Source organism: Alnus glutinosa, chromosome 5 (genome assembly GCF_958979055.1).
Source record: "Alnus glutinosa chromosome 5, dhAlnGlut1.1, whole genome shotgun sequence".
NCBI classification, from domain to species: domain Eukaryota; kingdom Viridiplantae; phylum Streptophyta; class Magnoliopsida; order Fagales; family Betulaceae; genus Alnus; species Alnus glutinosa.
The window spans coordinates 23,814,629-23,824,021 of record NC_084890.1 but is presented as its reverse complement, the minus strand read 5'-3'; the positions used below and the strand labels follow the sequence as shown (position 1 = coordinate 23,824,021).

Sequence of the window (9,393 nt, the reverse complement as noted above, 5' to 3'; positions counted from 1 at the left end):
TTCAAGCCATCCTCTGTAACGTGTAAGGGCAATTGCAATCTGTCACGAGAGAGATGAAAGGTGGAAGACATCGTGTGACTAAAAAAATAAAATGCTTCCTTAATAAAACGACGCCGTTCAAGTTTTTATATATATATATATATATATATATATATATATAAAACGACGCCGTTCAAGTTTTTATATATATATATATATATATATATATATATATATATATATATATATTATTCTTTTAGGTCCAAAAATATTGTTAAAAATTTTTTTTGGGGCGTTATACTTAGGGTATAGAACATCAAATGTATCCATGAGACCTTGCAAAAGAGACAAATATATCACATTAGCATAGTATCTTTCTCAAAATCATGCACTTTAAGAAAATGGTTCAAATATATCACCTTCTGCCTATCAGACATAAATACCCATCCACGCTCTTCAATAGGGCCAAGGTAGTCAAGAAGACTAGCCATAAACCATGTCCATGATTCTTTACACTCGAATTCTACAACAGCATAAGCAATTGGGTACATGTCATCATTCTCATCCCTGCCTACCGCACATAATAATTGTCCCCCGTATGGACCCTTCAAATGGCAACCATCCAATGCAATCATCGGCCTGCATCCAGCAATCATACCTTTCTTGCATGCATCCAAGCATACAAACATCCTATAAAAATGAATGTCGTCTTTTAGCGAACCACATATGCTGCCCGGATTCCATTTGTGAACCGCTGCAGCATAGTCCCAACTGTTTTGGTAGTGCTCAACCTCACTCCCATATACCTTCTTCATGGCAATTGTCTTGGCTCGGTAGGCAACCCATTTTGGAATGTTAATATTGTAGTCCCTCTTAATTCGCTCTCTCAAAGCGTATACAGTCCATGTGGGATCGTCTCTAAACTCCTCAAGATATTGATTTGCGATCCAATGCATGTTGGCTTTTTTGTTCTCATGATGCGTGCCACACTTGTGCGTATTGACAAAAGTTTTAATTTGTATGGCATCTCGTTTGTTTGACAGCAACGCATGAAGCCGCCACCTACACTTTAGTTTGCACACCGCTGCCACTCGTATTTTATCATTGTGTTGGTACACAAAATCGAACCCATTCTGAATGGCAAAAGTCTTAAGGGCAATCTTCAACAATGCTGTATTTGGAAATCGGATCCTCTTTTTCAGCTTTATTTTGCATTTCAAATCATTCTCAGTGAAGTCTGGGTATCTTATCTTCTTGTGCCTAGACCGAGAGGCATTTGCATCGTCAGACTCTGAGGATAAACTATCCATATCCCGCTCACTATCAGCGGAATCGGTTGAGATGACATCCACATTTGGTGCATTAGAGGTTGCACCAACCCCAAACCAATCAAAGTTGTTGTGAATATCCCCTATGTTTTTACCTCTCCCAACGTCTGTGTAAAGATCTTCATCCTCAGCATCAGTTGTCTCATATTCACTTAAATTTTCATCCCCACAAGCTTCATAATCAGGATCGTCAGATGAGTCCTCCCCAACACCTTCCTCCTCCCTAACACTTTCCTCAACACCAGCATCTTCTACTAAACCCTTATCCCCAACCCCTCTCTCAACATCAGCTGGTTGTTCAGTTGGGTCAATTAAATCAGGCACATCAGTTTCATGATCCACGTACAAGTGCAACACTCTTGTATTCTTTGTTTGTATCATACCAATCAACTCAATAACATCACTATCATTACGGATGTGATGAAGTCCATTGTCTGACCACTCATTATCAAGCTTACACCAAAACCCACTATGATTCCTGTACCCCAAACTATGTAGCTTTTTTCCCCAATGCGTAATCGATAATAGGTCTTCGTCAATTTCTCCTTGGTCAAATATCTCACCTCCGACGTAGGTCATGCGTAGATATTCGAGGTAACCGCCACAATAAATGAGTACTCTTACCATTTCTGCGACAATATAAAAAAGTTATTAGATGAGTACACTTGCAACTTAATTCTTAATTTTTTATTTTTTTTTCTCCCAACATAGTTCAAATTCCCAAAACACAAATAAAAGTAACATGGGCCTAGGAACTTGAAGCCAGCCCGCTCAACATCACAATCAAACATAGTCTAATGAAACTATGGTGTTTTAGTAGTGTTGAAAGTGAATGTGACAAAGAAAGGAACAAAACAAAACAAAACAAAAGCACAACTTTTAAGTATGTGTCATAGTAACAACTGGAAAAGGGAATAAAAAAACATAGTATGATGCTTTCCATTACGTGAATTAAACAATGTCAAATACATGTCCCACTTCTAATTATCTGTTTCAATGAAAAAAAAAATGATATGGAACTATCACCTACCCACATGTTCAATCGGTAATGGACCACAAAGTATAGTTAATGCTTTGGCACATGGACCACACATGTGCATAGTTAATATTTTAGCATAGTTCAGTAACTTTGGCACCCAAATTCACATGCACCATGCCCGAGAGATATAAAAGGAGTGGAACATCACTATCATTACGAATGCAGACAAATAAATGGGGAAAACAAGCCCCACAAACAAGCCAAACTTTTTGGAACCCACTGTCTCCAACCTCTATTTAATCCCATCAGTGGCCGATCAAACTCATCTATCTTCAACCCATCTATCTCCAACTCCGAAACAATTAAACGACAAAGAACCAATTCCAACATTTCAGAAGAACAGAATAAACCCTAAACAAAAATCTGTTCTACAGACTGAATGGGGTTCTCAACAAAAAAATCTACATACAGAAATCAGTGGAACAAAAACCCCCCAAATGGTGGTGACCGGCAAAGACGAATGAAAAAGAATGAGGAATAGTAACAATACCGTTGACAACTGGCGTGACTCGTGACTGGAGAAGAAATACGAGTGACAGCGTGACCGGCGAAGAAGACCGTGAACTGGCGAAGAAGACGGCTACGGGTATCAGTATCAGGGACCAAACTGTGCGATTATGGAGAGTGGCAGAATAAATGGAGGTTTTTTACTGTTGGGGAAAAAGAAGTCAGCCCTAAAATTTACTAAACTCTAGTAAGCCGACGTGGCCAACCCCAGACAACGTGGAAAATCCAAAAAATGAGTAAAAACTAATTTGAAAACAAATATACACGTGTCAATTTTTTAGTGGGTCTGACGTGTAGCGCTAACAGAATCCGTCAATCTGGTGGACGAAAAATCGACGCAGGGAGTAAAACGTAATTATTGCATACCACAGGGACCTCCCATGAACTTTTTAAACCATAGAGAGTGAAAAATAATTATGGCATACCACAGGGACCAACGGTGCAATTATCATATATATATATATATATATATATATATATATAACCAAATTTTAAGTAAATTAAACATAACCCAATTTTTATATTTTTATTATTCCTTTCAAATTAAAAATCAATAAGTAAAATTGAAAAGAAAGTTTATTGAAAAAAAAAAAAAAAAAACCATTGTCCAAAGATTTAGAAAATGAATGAAAAAAAAAAAAAAGAAGTCTCAGTTTCGAAAGGGTTTTCCAAATAGGTAGATCATCTCTGAAAAACATAATAAAAGAAAAAAAAAGAAAGACATAAATTAATGGGTTTTGTTTGGTTGTCATTTAAGTATGGGAAAGAGATAAGTAAAATATAATTCTAAATCATAGACTATCAATAATTGCCATCCCAGAAAACAAAATCCTCAACTCAGGTGAGCTAGGGGTGAAATAATCGCCCACTAATAACTGCTTGGTAACCGTTAACCACCTAAAACTGCTAACCGTATAAGCAAAACCATTAAAACTGCCTTAAAAACCATTAACCGTTAACCGCCCTATAGAGGCAGTTAGCGGTTAGCGGTTTTTATTAATAAATATATATCAGTCGAGCTAATAAGCAAGCCGAGTCTTTTTACGAGTATGTTCGCGAACTTTAAACAAGCGAGCCAGATTTTATACGGGTATGTATCGTTTAATAATCAAGTATAGTTTCGTGTCTACGAATAGCTCATTTAATAATTGAGTCATGCACAAGTCGAACCTTATCGAGTAGAGGCCGAGCGAGCTCATAGGTAGCTTTGCTTTGTTTACATCCCTAACTCTACCATTAATCTTCTTCGAAGAAAAGTATTGCAACTTCCCCTACATTTTCTCTTTTTCGGAACAAGCTTCACCAATCTTGTTGATTAACCTCATTCTTCAGTTCTTCCTTTTCCATCTCTTTACCAAGCTCCTTCACTACCACATTCTCATCCGTAACATTTGTTATGATCAAAACTATATCACATTCACTAGTTGTCTTACTATGTTGATCACTAGTCTCCTACGCATCCACAAATACCACTTCTTCCCAATCCTCTTCTGATTCTCTTGATTACACCAAATCACCCACATCCGCATTAGAAATCATCTCCTCAATAAGATGGATATTCTTGCCAACACCTAGCCATCTTTAAGTCAGCTGGAATTATTGCAAAAGCACTACAAAAAAAATTGCATTTAGCCACTTTCAGTTTGCCACGTGTATGGGGCCCCATACACGTGGCAAACTGTTAAACATGTGTAAATGGCCACGTGTACGCGGCGTGGTAAATTCGGTTCTTGCAAAATGCACAATCTGCCACGTGTCCACCAAATACACATTGCCACTGTGCCACATGTCCAATAAAACACGTTGCAACACGTCAAACACGTGTAATACACACGTGACTGACATTTCAGCCACGTAGATTTACTCCACGTGGCCAACAGCCCACATGGACATTGATCCACGTGGCAGACTGCTGGCCGCGTGGATTACAGTCCACGTTGCCGAATTCTGCCACATGGATTATAATCCACGTGGCAGAATTCTGCCACGTGGATTATAATCCACGTGGCCATAGTCGGAGCTGGAAATTTGCCACGTGGCAATTTTATTTTATTTTTAATTTTTAATTTTATTTTTTCTCCCAAAAGTATCACAAAATCCTTTTCACCCAAAATATCAGGACAACATCTAAAATATACCATGAACACAAAATTAAAATACACAAATCAGTAATTTATAGATTATGTACTAATAAACGTGTTTGTACTAATAGATTATGTACACAAATCTACATAATCTAACAACAATAGATTATGTACTAATAAACGTATTAGTTACTAACAAAACAAAATTACACATAATATCTACAAATCTGAGGACCGTCTCTGCTGATCACGAACTCTCGTAGCAGGCGTGTGCTCGTCAACGGGCGATTACTGGGCGAGGGATGGTGTAACAGGTGATGGAGTCCCAACGGGGGAGTGCTGGCTCAGCTGTCGTCCAATAGGTAACAATGGACCAATCGTTGTCGAATTACCTGCAAGTAATGAAAACAATTAAAAAATATAGTAATTATAGGCAAATTTAAACAAGTAATCAAAACAATTAAAAATAAGCAGTTTACACAATATTAATCATACATGCAGAAGCACTACTAACAGACGACGTACTGCCTCCGTTTGCAGGTGGAGACTGCTAAGCACCTGGGCTCACATGTGATACTGCCACGGAAGTGAGGATGGCCTCGAGATGATGAATGCGCTGCTCCAAGACATCATTCCTCTAGGTCTGAGCCTGTAGCAACGTCTTTGAAAAATTGAAATGACTTCTAAAAGTAAAGTGTGTGCATATGTGTCAACAAAAATTAAGGCACAGCGGAAAGTAAATGACACAAAGATTTTTGTTCACGAAGTGGAAACTCAGTTAAGAGAAAAACCACTCCGGGGAAGTCAAACCCAGGAATTCCACTATTCAGAAGACAAAGCTAGATACAAGATAGTAACACTCACATGTACCGATGCAGTGGTCGTACCTTGATCTCTGACGTGTAACCCAACACGAATGCTTCTCAACCAAGTTCACCTACCTGAAGGGGTCTTCAATGGAACTCCTTACCTTAGAGCCGACCTCTAAGATAGACTTCGATCTATAGCGCAGCACACTTAAAAAACGGCTCTAGAGGAAATAACACGTCTCTAAGCTCTAATGGAATTCACACCAAATTCTTGTAGTTCTAAGTGCCCAAGGACCCTTATTTATAGTCTGGGGGTTAGAATGAGCGTCAGGCAAAATAAGCCTGTGAACCGTCCGGACGGTGGACCATGACCGTTCGGACGGACAACTGTGCGACAGGATTTTCCAAAATTTTTGCGGAGAAATCTTTCCTGTATAAGAACATCGTCCGGACGGGATGGCTCAATCGTCCGGACGGACACACGTCCGCTACAAGTAATTTCCATAACAGGCTTCGCGCGTCCGGACCGAGGGGCAGGAGCGTCCGGACGGCTTAACTTTAGCACGCAATTTCCATATCTGATGCGTGTGCGTCCGGACCATAAGGGGGAGACGCCCGGACGGTTGAAGTCGAATCGTCAGTTACCATATACGATGCACCAGCGTCCGGACCACAGCTGTCAGATGTCCAGACGGTTCATTTTGAACTGCGATTCTTGCCTTACGGAGATACGCGTCCGGACGGTATACCACATCGTCCGGACGGTTGATTGATCTTCCCTTTCTTGGAACTTGGAAAGAATCAGTGAACCGTTCGAGAACTGATAGGCATCCGGACGTGCTGCTGAAACGTCTGGACGGAGCAAGCTGGCACAGAAGCTTCTCGATACAGTGAAGTGTCCGGACGAAAGAAGCACGTCGTCCGGACGAATGATGCTGGACTGTCTGGCGTCCGGACGGGATGACACATCGTCCGGACGAATGGAGCAGTAGACAGATGGGCGTCCGGACGGGATGACACATTGTCCGGACGGCTGACAGGGAACTTTGAAATTCTTTTGACTTCACTCTGAACAGTGGAATTCATGTTTGCAGCATCCTTACATATAAGTGATTTTGTCCAAACACAGAATGATGCCAAAATACTAACAAACTCCCCCTTTGGCCATTCTGAGACAAAAATCACTTGACCGGTTTGGAAATACATTCCCGGTCCAAAGTAAAAATTACTCCCCCTTTTTGTCACAAAGGGACAAAGGGTAAACAGAGTATAAAAAACTAACTGTAATAAAAATTACTCCCCCTAACGGTCTCAGAAGGACCCTGGAAATAGAGTAATATAAGTTCAACAGTTGTTCAAATACAAAGACTGAAAAGAAATGCTGAAGAAAACTTCCGAAGGGCGGGAGATCAGCAGAGTTAGGACCGTCACAAGGATAGTAGCAAATGCAGTATTTGTCTGAAAAACTAGTCATAGAGCAAGTCAATATTATGAGAACATTGAGGTGATAGATAAGCATAACATAGACAAAAGTTACCCTGCCAAAATAAAGAAGATAACCTGCTTAACTCATGTAAAGCGTGTGTGTGTGAAGACTCTTATCCATAAGGTTTGCGTTTTTCAAAAATGACAAGAAACCACCAGATTTTCTAAACAAGAGAGAAAGTCAGAGACACAGAAGCCAAAAGTCAAACCTTATAACTTGTTAGAGCCTAGACACCCTCATCTGATACACTCCCCCTAAGTGACAGCACATATTCAGTTTTACTTGTACCATGAAGGATAAGGTAAAATTTTTACTTGCTCATAGAGGGCAAGGTAAATTGAAGCACATAAGCAGTGATTAAACAATTTAAAGCACAAAACTTTTGATGAATTACTGCTTGTGAATTATGATACTGCAGTCTGTAAGGAGTGCCAGAATTTATAGGTGCTAGGTTCAACTAGCCTGTGGTCATTTTTGGCCATCCAAACAAGAACTTCTTCTCTTATCCAAAAAATTCTAGGAGCAAAGAGTCAGAGAAGGAAAAATACGCACCTTCGGGGAGTCTAGGATAGTGCATGAGGTCATCACATGAGACAAGTTACTATCAACCAGAACAATGGGCAGGAAAAACTATTGCACATGTCAGACTAATGTTCTCACCCACATGTAAGCATAATATATCAATGCTTAACAAACTAGTAAGGCAGAGAGAATACACGAAATAGTTGACATACCTTGTGAAAGACTTAACCTGCTACGAAAAACTCCCCTCTTCCCCCCTTTTTTCCTTTTTTTTTTTTTTTTTTTTTTTAAAAAAAAAAAAAAAAAAAAAAAACAACATCATGCTATCAGAGGACAAAGAGTTCATCCTAGCATGGAAACATCATGTCTAGGACATGGCATAAACACCAATGGTTTTTCGAAGAGACTCAAACCTGCTACCATCTAGAGGTTTGGTAAGAATGTCAGCCAATTAATTTTCAGTGGGGATGAATGAGAGTGATACTACCTCGGATTCCACAAGATCACGCAAGAAATGATGCCTGATGTCGATGTGCTTGGTCCGAGAATGCTGAACAGGATTCTTGGAAATATTGATTGCACTAGTATTATCACAGTTGATAATCATAGTATCTTGAGAGAATCTGTAGTCCCCTAACAATGTCTTCATCCACAATAATTGGGTACAACAGCTACCCGCAGCAATGTACTCAGCCTCAACAGTGGAGAGAGATATGGAGGCTTGTTTCTTGCTCATCCAAGCTACAAGATTGTTCCCCACAAAGAAACATCCTCCTGAGGTGCTCTTTCGATCATCAGCATTTCCAGCCCAATCTGCATCAGAGTATCCTGCAACAACAAGATTTGTTTCTCTAGAATACCAAATGCCATAAGAAAGAGTATCATTTACATACATGATGATACGCTTTACTGCAGTAAGGTGAGATTCCTTAGGATTGGCTTGAAAACGAGCACAAACTCCCACACTAAAAACAATGTCTGGTCGGCTGGCTGTAAGATACAAGAGGCTCCCTATCATGCTCCTGTAAAGGGATGGGTCAACTGATTTTCCTGCAAGATCACTTCTAATCTTGACACTGGTGCTCATGGGGGTGCGAGCACGACTCTTTCCATCCAATCCAAACCTTTTGACCAGATCCTTGGCATACTTAGATTGAGAGATGAAGATGCCCTCAGTAGTTTGCTTGACTTGAAGACCAAGGAAGTAGTTCAGCTCACCAATCATGCTCATTTCAAACTCTTGCTTCATTTCTTCAGAGAACTCATGTGCAAGAGAGTCTAAAGTAGCTCCAAAAATGATATCATCAACATATATTTGAGCAATCAGTTTATGAGTACCTTGATTTCTGATGAACAAGGTTCGATCAGCTTGCCCTCTTGCAAAGCCTTTGCTTAAGAGATAAGTGGTGAGACGCTTATACCATGCTCGAGGCGCCTGCTTAAGCCCATAAAGAGCCTTCTTCAGCTTGTACACATGATGGGGATGATGAGGATCTTGAAAACCCTTCGTCTGTTCCACATAGACTTCTTCTTGAAGAACACCGTTAAGAATTGCACTCTTTACATCCATCTGGTACAACTTGAAATCAAGGTGACAGGCAACAGAGAGAAGAATTCGAATGGATTCTAACCTGGCAAC

At 40.0% G+C, this 9,393-nt stretch overlaps 1 long non-coding RNA gene across 2 annotated transcripts; it reads right to left on the bottom strand.

Annotated features, from left to right (window-relative positions):
* Window positions 1-5,033: 5,033 nt before the first annotated feature.
* Window positions 5,034-5,936, bottom strand: LOC133867639 (uncharacterized). Of its 2 annotated transcripts, XR_009900125.1 has the most exons (3): window positions 5,802-5,936; window positions 5,433-5,586; window positions 5,034-5,329 (listed from the first exon to the last, which is right to left on the bottom strand). It is a non-coding gene; the product is annotated as an uncharacterized LOC133867639 (long non-coding RNA). The 2 variants fall into 2 exon arrangements; XR_009900124.1 differs by lacking the exon at window positions 5,802-5,936 and having other exon boundaries at window positions 5,433-5,743.
* Window positions 5,937-9,393: the final 3,457 nt, after the last annotated feature.